The sequence below is a fragment of the Genypterus blacodes genome, unplaced genomic scaffold, assembly GCF_046128005.1.
Source record: "Genypterus blacodes isolate CSIRO-AG114 ecotype Tasmania unplaced genomic scaffold, CSIRO-AGI_Gbla_v1 ptg000093l_1, whole genome shotgun sequence".
In the NCBI taxonomy this organism is placed as follows: domain Eukaryota; kingdom Metazoa; phylum Chordata; class Actinopteri; order Ophidiiformes; family Ophidiidae; genus Genypterus; species Genypterus blacodes.
This window is the reverse complement of record NW_027466897.1, coordinates 2,145,551-2,159,670: the sequence shown is the minus strand read 5'-3', so window position 1 is coordinate 2,159,670 and position 14,120 is coordinate 2,145,551.

The following is a 14,120-nucleotide window of genomic DNA, read 5'->3' as shown; positions in this document are numbered from 1 at the left end:
TGGCTGCGGCCTCTTCGTGAACACGGGAAATATTATCCGAGTTCTCTCAGTCTGAAGGGTGGAGGATATTTTCTGAGCTGGTTTCTAATTTCCTCTGCCAAGGAGTTTATGAATCCGACCTGTCTGCTGGTCTGTGTGCCTGTGAGCTTCATGTCTCATAACGTTATTGACAGATCTGGATGAGACTTGGTCTGCAGGAGCGAGGAAGAGATGAAGAAGCTAAACAAAAGGTTTTGAAGGAGATCCCACACAATACCCTCATAGTCTGCGGGTCGCACCGAGCGGCTCACGCATGTAATCCCTCGGTGGTGTGTGGCATTATTAATCGAGAACATCAATAACAACAGGCCCTGTTTCTCTCTCTTGAGGAGAGCATTCATCATGCGGGGTCAGTGTAGCCAGGCAGGAGAAAATAGGGCAGATTTGGCCACAGCGAGCCGAGCCCAGCCTCTCTGAACTGCAAATCTCTCCCCCACCTCCAACAAAGTGACAAAGTGCCATAACACAGGCCGGCTTTGGTGTGAAATTAGACCAAAGAGCTCGTGCCTGTGGTCGTATGCACCACTCACAAATCCTGTCAGGTGTTTAATGTGCTACTGTTCTCTGTTAAGAAAGCAGACAGTAACCAGGGTTATGATGTGCAGCTCATATCAAAGTAGTAGAGTCAAACTACAGGAAAGTAGGATTTAGTTTCAATGAAAAATTATTTGCTCTGGTTTAAATTGACAATGAGATCAATTAATAACTGAGTAACTTGGTCATAAAGGTTACGGAAGCGTTATGTTTTTATTTCTTACTTCAAACTATCTTTCTTGCGCTCATAAATTGTTCTATATCTCAGGAGAACAAAGAGAAACCTTCTCACCGCCTTCACATGATGCTCCTATATAATTGAAACATTAAATCACCGTTCCCAACACAGCAGTTTAACCACCAAAGATAATTTAGTGCCGGGCAAGTGACGAGTGTTATTGCGTGTTATATCTGACAACGCATCATCTATCACTATCAACTGCTTCACGCTGGATTCGATTACATATTTATTGGAAAACTGATCAATACGCTCTTGACCCGTCGTCCAAACACATCACAGTCATTATTGATTGTGTCGAGAACAAAACACAAACACAGATGCACACACAGACACTGTCCAATCTTTAATCTGTTTCACTTTTTCCCCCAACTCCTCAAAAAACAAACCCGGTCCAGTTCGATACAAATCAGGTCAGTTCAGTTCCCCTCCCAACAAAAATGTCAAAACTCTGTCACTGCTCACAAACGTCTTCTTTATTGGATTCAGAGGTCGGAATGAAACGAAATCTATAAGCAAACTGTGTGATATATAAGCAGAAACAAATACTTGCAGGATCAGTGAATGATTGGTTGGCCGTTGTTGATGAGAGTAAACAGATTTGGTAGTTGGTGACGCGGTCCTCCCCCTCCTCCTCCTCCTCCTCCTCCTCCCCAGCTTACACACGTTTCCCTTCAATCCTGCAGACTTGCATTAGATGCTCCATAACAACATCTTAATAGAAGTGGTTTGGCATGATTTCAGTGATTCCGCTTCCAGAGCACTTCAATAAATCAATGTTATACGACCCTGTCAGAATGCACTTTAATACATCATTTGTACAAACGCCTGTCAGTGTGTCACATAAACGGGAGGTTCAACCAGAGGTGCGCAGCTATTCATGCAGGTGGGCAGGGTCAGCAGCCACTGACGGACTGGTGTCAGACCTAAACAGGCTGCTGCTGCTGCTGGTGATTCATTTCGTTTGTGTCCCGTCGTCCGAAACTGCAAAATGGTTTCAGTGTTAAACTCACAATCAACTGAATGGGTCAGATAAGTAACACATACAGGTAAATCTATCATTTAATACCTGATCATTTCTTTCTCCTGTCTAACCAACCTCAGCATCTGTCTCACAGTCTCTCAGTCTCGGTGTGTCTGGCATCATGAACTCACTAAAGGAGAGCATTTGTAAAGTTAAATGTATAATTTTAGTGTCAAACTAGACTAATAACTTCACGTAGAACAGCTTTAAGAGGCATTTTAGAGGCCTAGGATCGTGTTCTGTGGTCCACTAGGGTCCATGCTACAGGCTACATGTCTACGCCAAGTGAACATGAAATATCTCTAAAATGCTCCGATGTCTGGGGTTTAGTTTGAAAGTAATTTCCTCCAAAAATCATTAAATTAAGTAAACAATTAGGTGGAGCTGTAGCAGAGGAAAGAGATTAAAAATGCAGTTAATTTCATGTTTCTTTCTTTATGTGATGATTTAAGGTCTGCACATTTATTTTTAGACATGTTCTGTGTTCACAATCTGGGGTCACAATCAAAACAACTCCTCTTCCAAGTCTGCGAGGTTTTGCAAAGCATGACAGACTTTTATTTGCTCCTAAAGTTTGCAGTAATTTAGTTTTCCTTGGCTCTCTCCCTCGGCTTTCAGGTGTCGACATCCATCATCTTTTTCTCATAAAAACCTTAAATCTCTGCTGTTTCTTGCCGTTGCCACGGTGACCTTTTTCATGTCACCGTGCGTCTCACAGGAACTTTCCAGTTGATTATTTGGTGTGACTGTTGTTCTTGATTTTGCACTTGACTAAATGAAAATGCTATATCCGAGCTTTTAACCCAATTATATTCTGCTGCTGTGGTCGAACTCCAAAGTCAAAGACACACACACACACACACACACACACACACACACACACACACACACACACACACACACACACACACACACACACACACACAGAGCAGCGGAGTCCAAATTAAACACTTCACTGTCAAATTCAAGGTGTCCGAGAATGAGCCGAGAGCGAGCCGACGTTGGCACGGGAATCGGAAAGTTGTGTGTTCCCGTAGGTGTGCGTCCACGTGTGCAGAGAGCGACCTGGTAAATGAGGTCATGTGTTGATGCTACAGGCCACCACCACACCTGTTTCCTGTGCAGACGAGAAAGCAGACATTTGGTGAGAGTGAGTCAGGGGGATTTTTCTTTCTTTCCCTTTTTCCCTCCGCGTTGCATTTGAGTGCCTGTGGTGTTCCTTACTGAAGGATTTAAGTGAGACAGATACCCGCACCCCAATCATTTAGCCTGTCAGCTTGTGAGCCGCAACATGGATTTTACATCTTGTACCTAATCAGGTCTTTATCAAAGCAAGGCTCCCTCAGCGTTTTATCAAATATGCATAAGGTAAAATGCAGGTGTTGACATAAATTTGCCTTGAGGGATAAAATGTTCCGTGCTAGAAACCATTGGATAGTTTCTTTCGATCTCCACTATCTTGCATCATTATTTTGCGTTATGGGGAAGGAGGACGCACCCGTACCCACGCTCCCGTTCCTCTCGCTCCCCTGTTTTCACATGCATTCACTTTGAACGGCTGCACTTTTGAACAATCGTTTCATGTCTCCTCACACTCCCGCTGTGTTGCTTGGCGTCGGCGTTGCAACTGTCTTGGAGGAAGAGGAAAGCGCCAACCCACAGACTCTCCAAAACGCCACCCGGCATTTACAGTGCTTCCGTATAAATGCTTCCATGAAACAAACAGTGGCTGTGGTTTGACAGCGTTGACAACCCGGCTTTAAACGAATCACAGGAGAGCAAAAGTGTTGATGTCGTTGTTGTTGACGGGGGTCCTGATGGAGGAGGAGCATGCAGGAGGATGAGAGTTTGACTTAGGAGTTAGAATTTTGCATTCGCGTCTGAAAGAGAGTTTGACAATTACTATGAATCCATAAATGGACACCAAACAAAAGACCAAAGTATCAAACATTTACACAGACAAAAGCCTTTGGGTTTCATTGTTCTGGCTTTCTAGGTGACACAGGAAACTGGTGATTAGACCAGAAAAACACACACACACACACATTCACTGACACAAACGCACACACATGCACACACAGATTCTTCTTAGAACTTTCCATCAAAGTCTTACTGTAGGTTTTCTCCTTTTTTTTTGTCATTCTGAGGATTAAGTAGAAAACCCTGAATAGTTGAACACAATGCGCTCTTTTTCACTTGTCACGTTCAAGAGCTTGAAAGCCCTCAGCGTCTTTTCGCGAGCAGGAATTGCTATCATTTGTCTCACAAAGCTTGAAAGCTCTTGGCGTCTTTTTGTGAACAGGAATAGCTATAATTTATTGAAGAATGAGCGAGACAGACGGAGCTGCAGATAGATTTTGACGGTGGGAGGAAACGGGAAAACGCTGATGTCTTTGTATGGCACGTCGGACGTCTTTAACCCAAAATAGCAACGATCAGGTTTCATGATCTAACACAAATCATACATAATAACTATACGTGCCATTCCTTTAAAAAGTGGACTATATGACAGATGCTGACGGTCCCTGTCCTCACCAGAAGGCAGAGACACATCAGGTGTGGAGGTCCAACCAGCTGTGTCCACTGAGCCGATCACAAGCCTGATCAATGAGCTGATCAGTGCGATCAGCTGGTTGGTGCAGACTGCGGCACATATATCTGAAATGTGTGTGTTTGCAGGAATGATTTCTGAGTGGATTGTGAAGCGTGTGTGTGTGTGTCTCCCCATGTCTTCTGATTTAGGTTGAACTGGAGACTCTTGCCCTCTCAGTGTGGGTCTAAGTGTGTTAGTCCCCCAATGGACACTGATGGAGACGTGTGCAGGCCTGTTTTCATCTGACAGAGGCTCCAGCTTCCTGTGACCTTAAATAGATTTGCGGCTTTGATTGCAATGGAGAAGGAATTATTGACGGGAATTAAAAAAACAGGAAAATTGTCTCTATGCATCAGCGGCACGGCAGCAGGATGGACTTCACGTTCTCACACTTTGTTCCAGTCACGAAAGTTATTAAATTTCCTCTGCTTTATTTATTTGCCAAGCTCTTTCTTGTTGAATTTCCCTTTTCTTTGTTGTTATAAATCTGCCTGATGTGTCTGGAATGTTGCAGTTGTTTGGGTAAATTGTCTGCAGCGTTTGCTCTCTGGCTCTCTAATGTGTTCCACCTCTGCACTCTCATATGGTCAGACTGTATTCTCTGCTTGTCTGGTCTCAGTCTGGTTTAGAGTCTCTGCTCTGTGTCATGTTGGCTGCGGTCAAAACCTCAGGCTCTTGTGTGTTGATAGATTTGATCAGAGCTTTTCAGACAGTAGTTAATGTGCAGAATATTACCTGTATTTGGTTTTGATTTTTGATTCCACAAGCCAAATAATTCAGTTATCATAAGGATAAGGCCCTCAATGCCATTTCTATCATATATTTAGACTTGTGCATGGTCTTAAATTGACTGCCAGGTTGTGGTGTCTTGTTGCGGGTGGAGTTGATCGTCCTCCAATCAGATTGAAGTAGACGTAAGTAAGTCCTCTGGGAGCTGGACAAAAATGATATAAATCATTAATTGCTGCTGTTTGTGAGGAAATGAATCACATCGTGAGTTATGGGTTGTCAGCGATGTGTCATAAATGGAATTGGACATGAGTAGAATTTGTGTAACGGCGTGAGGATTTGGAAACATCTTATATATTGTTTTATATGGCCGCAGCGAGTGAAGTGATATGGAGCGATGCCGTGCTGAGGTTGATGGATCGTCCCTTTCCCCCCATCACAGACCGCTGCCCTCACAAATCTCTGCGTGTTGTCATGACAGCTTAGGTTGGTTTATTACTGTTACATAAAAAATGACAAACATGTCGCCTCTTCAGGGATCGCAAGACAACGTTTGTGTAAATACCTGATCGTTCGCTTTCTGTTGACTTTTGTGCTTGGATTTAAATTGACCTAGTGGATGAGTGTGTGTGTGTGTGTGTGTGTGTGTGTGTGTGTGTGTGTGTGTGTGCGTGTGCGTGCGTGCGTGCGTGCGTGCGTGCGTGCGTGTGTGTGTGTCATTCGGGGTTGACATAAGCGTCAATGTCAGACATTTGGGAGCTTTTATATTTTCTCACATACGGTAAAGCTGTAATGAAAGCATGGTGTGAGAGCTTCCATGTGTTTTCCATTGTGTCATTCTCCCATCCTTCATTGAGGTTCTGTGCATCTTAGTCGACAGAGACACTTAACAAGTCTCCCAGAAGGTCACACCAGGCTCTGAGACGTCTCCCTCTCTCTTCTGTTTACCAGATCACAGCCTGCGTTATATGAAGTGAGCGTCTGTGTCGTTCATCTTTACCTAAATCCAGATGCCGCTGACAACTATGTTAATTAGCTGTATAAAGGTCACATAACAAGTAATGAAGCGAGCCGCAGAACGGCACCGCAACCGCACATTGTTCGCGGTAATTTGAAGCGGTAATGCCAGACTGTTATTTTCACACTTAATTGCTTTGGGGGGGAAAAGGAAGTACTGTGAGAAATGAGAACTTTCAGGGGAAATGGTGCCGAAAAAAGCCAGCGCTGCTATTTCCCTGTCTGGTTGATGTAACCCAAACACACTGATCACCTCCTGTTTCCTATCTTAACATGCTAATCTAGTACTACTCAACCAATTACAGTATGTCACCCAGCAGTAAACACAGTATGGCTGTGTTGTTGTTGTCATTGATGTTGTTGTTTTTGTAAAGGACTAGGGAATTTGTTCAAGTCACAACTGTGCAACACTGAGCATGTCACATATGCACTAGAATAAAAGAAGTTTGTCATTGTTTTTGTAAAATAAGTACAGAGACAGACTCTAATAGGGATGTAGGGATTTTCTTTTCCACAAAGTTCAGTTTAGTTTTGAGCCGCTCTGTCAATTTTCTGTCAATCCAGTCTTTCCTCACAGGATTGAAGCCTTGTTTTTGAGTGAGTAGAGCTCCAAAAACAAATAGTAACAAGAACAAATGGTTAATTTATCACTTTCATAGAGAATCTGTCTATAAAGCCTGGTTCAGAAACAGCCGTCCCATAATGCCTCAGTCATACTGTATCTGTCTGTTGAATCAAGACGTCATCGATCTCTGGCCCCGTCTCGCTCAGGTAGTGAGGGAGGAGGAGGAGATGCCGAAACGCCTCTCCATTTATTCATTCCAGTCGTCGGGACACAGCAAATTTATTTTAATCGTGCCAAAAAAACAAAAATTGATCTTCCCCTCTGTGGACTCGCTGTCACGCCTTGAGGTGGAGAGATCGACTGCCCTAATGGCTCTGACACATTAATGCCTATCGCCTTGTTCAATACAGACAACCTCCTTCATCTTTACTGCATCCAGACGAGGCCCGGCGCCGTGATATTTCAAACTCTTTACAAAGTACCTCCATGGCTGCCAGCCCCATCTTCCTCATTTGAAGGTGGGATAATGTGACACGAAGCTATTCCGGGTGGTTACGTTCAGGGATGGAAAGAGCTTCCCAAGTCATGAAATGATATGCAGCTGTTTGGCAAAGTGTGCCGCTTTATTGAATTTGATTAATTTAGTGACTCGTATAAGGAATTGGCTTGTTATTTATAATAAAAAATGCACTTTAGCGCTGCTGTTCAGACACTTTTTTTCCAATCTGGTCCAAAAGTTATTAATACTGAAAAGTGTCTGTGGTTATCTTACCTTTTGCAGACGTTTTGGAAACTCAATTTTAACAGCTGGAATTCTCTTATGTCAAGTGAGAGACTTTCATAATCACTCCCGAGGTTTAATCCTCCTAGGAAATCCCAGAACCGAAACTAAGAATTCCACAAAGATAATACAAATAATGAATCTTATTTGTGTGACGTTTTTCACTCAAAGCGCAGGATAAGAAAACGGAGGTAGAACGGAGACAAAGACACAGGCAGACGATGACAAAGCCGTAAGAAACGAAATAAATGAAAAGCTTAAACGGCAAAGTAAAAAGGGAATTACAATCTGAGAAAATGGGGGGTTTGAGGATAAAATGGAAATAAACAAACGGATGGAAATGAAATGTCAAGTGGCTCAGGCGTCGATGTAAGCTAGGCGTGGAGAAATGTGTGCGATTGGGTTTTTCCTATATAAAAAAGCTCTTTTAAAAAGGTTGTCTGTTAAATTGTCTCCGCTTTAAATTCTCCTCTTCCTCCTCTTCCTCCTACTTCTCACACAACATTGACAGGTAGTTCCAATCATGGTACATTATGCTCAAATCTATTTCCCAATTCCCATCAGTAGGAGGCACTGTAGAGGCAAAAGTCATTTCTTTTTCACTGTAATTAGAGACAAACATGTATTTATCAAAAGCGGCTGAGCCCCAAAATGAAATTAAAGTGAATGCTGTGGATTATGGAGTGTAAAAAGCAAAAGTAAAAGCCCTTCTCAGCATCAAATTGTTCTACAGTAGTTCAGTCACAGTCCTTTGGTGAAAAATGGTGAAAATTAGCCTTCTTAACCGATGACCTTCATGCAAAGTTAAAGGGCAGATACTGCTGTACCCTTCATTTCACTGTCCATTGTTCAACGCAGGTTTTTGCTCCCGATCATAATTAAGATTTAATGTCCCTATGGGAATGTTCACTCAACCTGAGCGGCACGAACGTAACGGGGCGGCAGTGATAAAACTGCAAATGTCACCAACAATAGTTTTTCCACTTAAACTACAATCAAATAAAAGTGTGTCAGTGTTTGGCAAATAGGTCGGAAAAACAGGTCACCGTTAAATCATTAATGGCTGAATTTGCCCCCACGCACCCGCGGTCCGTTTAGAATTCTGCAGGCACTTTTCATCTAAGCCTGGAACACATATCACATTACATATATATCTGCAGGGCAAATGGCCTCTTCCTGTCACACTTTGGCAGAGGAACGATGATATTTTCTCTTTCAGGAAATATTAATGGAGGCAGATTAGTCTCTGCTTCAGGCCGAGCTGTGGAAATCACTCTGTTCTCGCCTTTGTTTAACATGTAATGTGTTGCTTATCGTCGCCGTGCTTCCATTAGCAGAGGGACCTGCGGCGGAGGGTCGGAACACGGTGCGTGGAGGCAAACACGCAGTTGTCGTTATTGGGCTTTACATAGCTGATATCAGTGTGTTTAATGGCTTCAGCACCGCCGCCGTCATCACTTATGGCTGTCCGGTGGATTTGTTCATCGCTGCAGCTTTGTGATCATCCTGCTCCAACCGGAATTCCCCACTTTACCGCCGTATTAGCATCAATTAAAATGAAATCCTTGTTTGGTTAACTGGACGCAAACCAGGAGAGCAATATGGAGAAAAACATGTTTAATTGTCCTCCTCATTGTTCCACACTGTCTCTCCTCACCACCCACTCATTTGTTTCAGCACTTTGCAATGTGGTTGGACTGCAAAGGAAAACAACAACAGGCTTAAAGATTGCACAGAGCTGCTGCCCGGGGTGTCGATTCTCAGTGGGATTGGAGCACAAGCAAGCCTTTCACACAATGAATAGCCTTTTAACAAATTTTTACATCAAACTACAGCTACACAAACACACTCACACGTGCACGCTTTCCTCTGAATTGGATTGAGGCAGCGTCCAACTCATACATATATACAGCACATACACCTAATGTGACATCTGACATTCCTGCAATTCCTTTGTTGAATTGCTCTGAGCACATGTTTGTAGCACGGCAGCGACTGCAGAGGCTGAATTGTCAATATCCTTCTCTTGAGCTAATGTATGTACAATATATGCATGCGGGAGAGAGACTTGTTGCATTATGCCTATGTGTGAATGTGAATGTTGCGGAGCCTGAGCCTGGTTACATCATTAGACGTGAGGTGGAGTTTTAGAGTCATCGGGTTTGTAAAGGCGAAAGAATTCAGAATGGTACGTGACAGACATACAGCGTGTTTCCTTATAGCTGAGGCTGCGACCATTAGCTGTAACACAAAACAGCGAAGATAGTCCCGCAAAGCTCATTTTAGAGGACAAAACCCACATTAGGATGCTTTCCCAGGATGATGCATTCACTAATTTGCGTGTGTAACAATTCTCACATAAGAAGAAATACGCTATTTAGATATCATTTCCCTCAGCGGTGGTACCTGACCCGCAGTTTCGTCACATTCCATTTGGAACACACAGCCTCCGTGTGGCTGCGGCCGCCGCCTAATAGGGCTGACTTGTGTTGTGATTTACACTGGAGGAGACGCGCGCTGCCCATTTCTAATAGAACGAAGCTAATCAGATCTGTGTAAGCTGACTCCCCGCCGCGCAACACATTACACAGTTCACTGAGGAGTAAAGTGGGGGGAAAAAAAAACCTAAATACAGGCCAAGTCCGTCTTAATCATTTTGTCTCTGTGGCCCCGGCAATGAGACAGAGCTGTCGCATTAGCCAGGGAAATGCTTTATAACAGTCCAACCTATGTGCTGCTTGGTATTCTTGTTATTTAATGTTTTTTTTGGGCTAATTAACGTCAACCGAATACTATTTATGTATTTAAGTTAGAGGGAACGAATAGAGAGATGAAGATACAGAACTGCAACTAAATATCACCTGTCAGTTTCTTTATTTTCCTTTATTTTCTTTATCAACTTAAACAAACAATCACTAATTTGTTGATTAAATATGAACCCACAGTCTGACAGACGCCATGCAACACTGTTCCTGTGCTTCAGCTGTAACATACCTGCTGAAATGAGGGACATTTTTCCAGATTTGTGGCAAAAATAAAACAATTTCCATGAGTCAACCTCACAAAAAGTCTCAGTGTGAAATGTATGTTTTTAAAATCTGTGTGGGCTTCATCTCAGTGATCCAGTTTCCTCCCACCGCCAATGTCATGCAGAGTATATGAACTGGAACGCTCGTGGGTATAAGGAGTCTAAAACTTTATATTTATTTATACTGCGTAGAAGGAAATAAATGGGTTTGAGTAACAGAGCGAGATTACGAGACCATACAACGCCTCATGCTGTTATTAAACGTCAAAGATTTGGCCTTTAAGCACAGTAACAGATAAGATAAGTTTAGAGTTTAGACCGGCATGTAAAGGTCTGAGTGTGAGTCTGTGATAGACTGGAGACAGACGGGGGGAATTTAGATAAATGCCTTAGTTTTTCCTGTGTGTGCGTGTCCATTTTTATGAAGCATTCCTTTACACAGCATCCATTTACTTACTCTTTTATATTAGACATAAACCGCTGATGATATTTTAATCGATAAAATGCACCCCCCTCTGCCAATACATCACTTTGTTGTTTTTGCAATTTCCAGATTTAATTATCTCAGTTGGCGTGGTTTAACAAGCAAAGTGTGTCATTATGTTTCCTCCTAGCAGAACACAAAGGGTGTTATTATTGTGTCAATAGCACCTCGTCTTCAGGAGTCAATGCGGTTGCGGCGTTAGCGACGTAACATATTGCTCGGCGAGGCGGATGTGGCGTTGATAAGTAATGCAGGCGTCACGTGGCGTCTGCAGCGGTACAGTGGCTTGGCGGCGGCGGAGGAGGAGGAGGAGGATGTGATCCGTCACCATAACACCTCTCACTCCTTCCCATAATGCACTCTAATCTGGAGGCTGCACCCAAGGCACCGACATGCCCCGCAGAGTATCATCCTGCAACCGGACGAGTGGAGTGGAAACCTTGACTGGCACTTCACCCTGCAGTGATGACAGAAACCCTGTCCGCTTAAGCAGCCATTACCCCCCCCCCGCCCACCCAACCCCCCCCCGCCCACCCAACCCCCCCCCCCCCCCCCCCCCCCCCCCACCGATTGGTAATCATGACATGAAGCCTGGCATAAATCCCTCACACCGCCCCTGGTTAAGATGGAGATCTTTGAGGGAACATGGTGATTAGGTGACCTTGGTTGGGGATGTAGAGCGGTTGGTTAGGGGGAGAGGGGGGGGGGGTTAGGGGAAGCACGCCTGGGGGTGGGTGGAGGGGTGAGCTTTTCTATTATTGGCAGTATAATGACACATTCTTATGCAAATGACATCATTGCACATGCATCGTACACGCTCCCACAATGACCACCAGGGGGTTTAATGAGCGTATAGATTTAGACAACTTTCATGAAGACATTGTACTCACACACACACACACACACACACACACATTCATTTCAGTCAAATAGTCACTCATGTGCTGAAATTGAAAGATCCTTTTGTTAAATCCGAGCTCACGTTGCCTTTGATTTGCTGTGAAACTAAATGAAAAGGCAATGAAAGAAACTCTTTTCCAGCCTGGGTTGATGTTCTTCTTTCTTTATTCTATATTACATTACTAACATTACTTCGGTTTATATATAAAAAATACTTTCCATGTTTCCACTGCGCCAGACATCCAACGATACCCTTTAAAGGCAGAGACACAGATGGAAGAACAGGGCATCCTTTTGGTTTCATTTCACACTCATCACCATATTCATAGGTGGAAATTGGCAGTCATAATTTTGGAAGAACACAATGGTCCCAGGCTTTTCTGAATGTGTTCCTCTCAGTTCACTCATCCTTAAAACCACCGTATTCTCTGTAAACCGTCCCTTTCTTGACAAAATGTCATTTCACCTTTTTGACTTAGCTCTGACGTCCTGCTGGCTAAATACAGAGACTACAGCTGCTGTTAGGCAACGTGTTCCAGCAACATTTTCATCACCGCTCCAGATTAAATTGGTATTTGTGTCCAGATCCAGACCGGAGTTAATCCACGGGGTTCTGCTTGAGTTCAGTTTGTGGATTGAGATTCTGTTATGATCCGTTCGCTGCTGCGGTTCCTCTCGGCTTAATTTGGTTTATGTGCAACAGTGAGCACAACATCATCCCTGGTCCGTTGGAGAAATGTTCTTTCAGTCCTTTGAGATTGAAATGCAATCAAAGGAACAAGAATGTAATTACAATGATTTCATGTGATTTGTGACTGATTTAAAAAAAAAAAAGAAACGAAACAACAACAACCCTAAATTAGATGAAAAACATTTATGGTCAACATCAGGCTGAGCAGAATCTTCAAACTGGATAGGATAAAAATGACGATGTTCTTTACGATTAGTTGTATCTTTTTATCTACTAGGTCTGTTATAAAGTGTCTGTTTTGATTTGTGCACTAGCGCTTTGTCTCTAGGCCTTTGGAGAAGTCAAACAAAGAATTTAACCCTTGAGTTTTTACAGAAAAGTCATTGTTTAATGCCCTCAAAATACACTTGGCTCGGCAGAGAGACTAAGGCTAATAAAGTATTCCTGTAATCCTTGTTTATCCGTCTCTGTGAATGGGGTCTTCCTGTAATTCCTTCCTTCTCATGTGGAGTAAAGGGCAGCAAACATCACACAGCCGCAGATCAGCCTGATGAATCATTCATTGTTTACTGCATTTGGGGGATTTATGCCAAGGAGCAGGAGGCCATTTTTTCTGAAACTTTTCTTATGGCACTTTCTTAGCTAATAATTTGTTGATATACCCCTGCTGTTGTTAAGGAAGGGCGGTGACCTCACTGTGTAGAATGTCAGGGAGAATCTAATGAAGGCTCCATAGTCTTCCCACATTGATTCCTATTCTATGGCTGGAATGCAGAGTCAGTCAGCTTTGCCAAGGGGGGAAAGGCCCCGCCTCTAGCAGCTAATTTTACCCCGGATCTTATAAACACAACTCCTTTTCACTGCTAGCACCTCATTACTTTCTCTCGTCCTTCCCGTGCGACATTTTGCAGTCTGGAGTTGGCTTAGGCGAATTCCAAGAAATCCTTTTTTTTACAGAGAACCTTTCTAGGATCCAGTGAGGATGGATGTTGGATTCCTGCGAAACTGACATTCCAAGACCGTTTGCATTCGGAGGTGCTGTGACATTCTGAAATCATTCATCGGTGAGCCGTCACGGTTCTCTCTTCATGTTCTGATCCGAGTTGACGTGGATGGCATTTAAGTCTAAATACCACATGGCGCGTGTCACTTCTGGAGATACGCTCGTAATAAAGATTCATTATGCTGCTGTGCGCCGTCATTGGGATGCATGGCAATACATGGCATCTTTTGGCAGATAAAAGATATTAAGATTAAGGGAGAGACCTCATTATGCTGTTGTTATACTTAATAACCTGCTTAGTTTGGCCCACGGCCCTACGCTCATCCATAATGCATATGACCTGCAGCTGGCCAGGACACAGCTCTGCTCTGATCTTGTGAGTATGTTTGCATGCAATAATATGTGTGTGTGTGTGTGTGTGTGTGTGTGTGTGTGTGTGTGTGCGCGCACATGGATGCAGGTGGGTTTCTTGTGTGTGTGTGAGCATGTGAGCC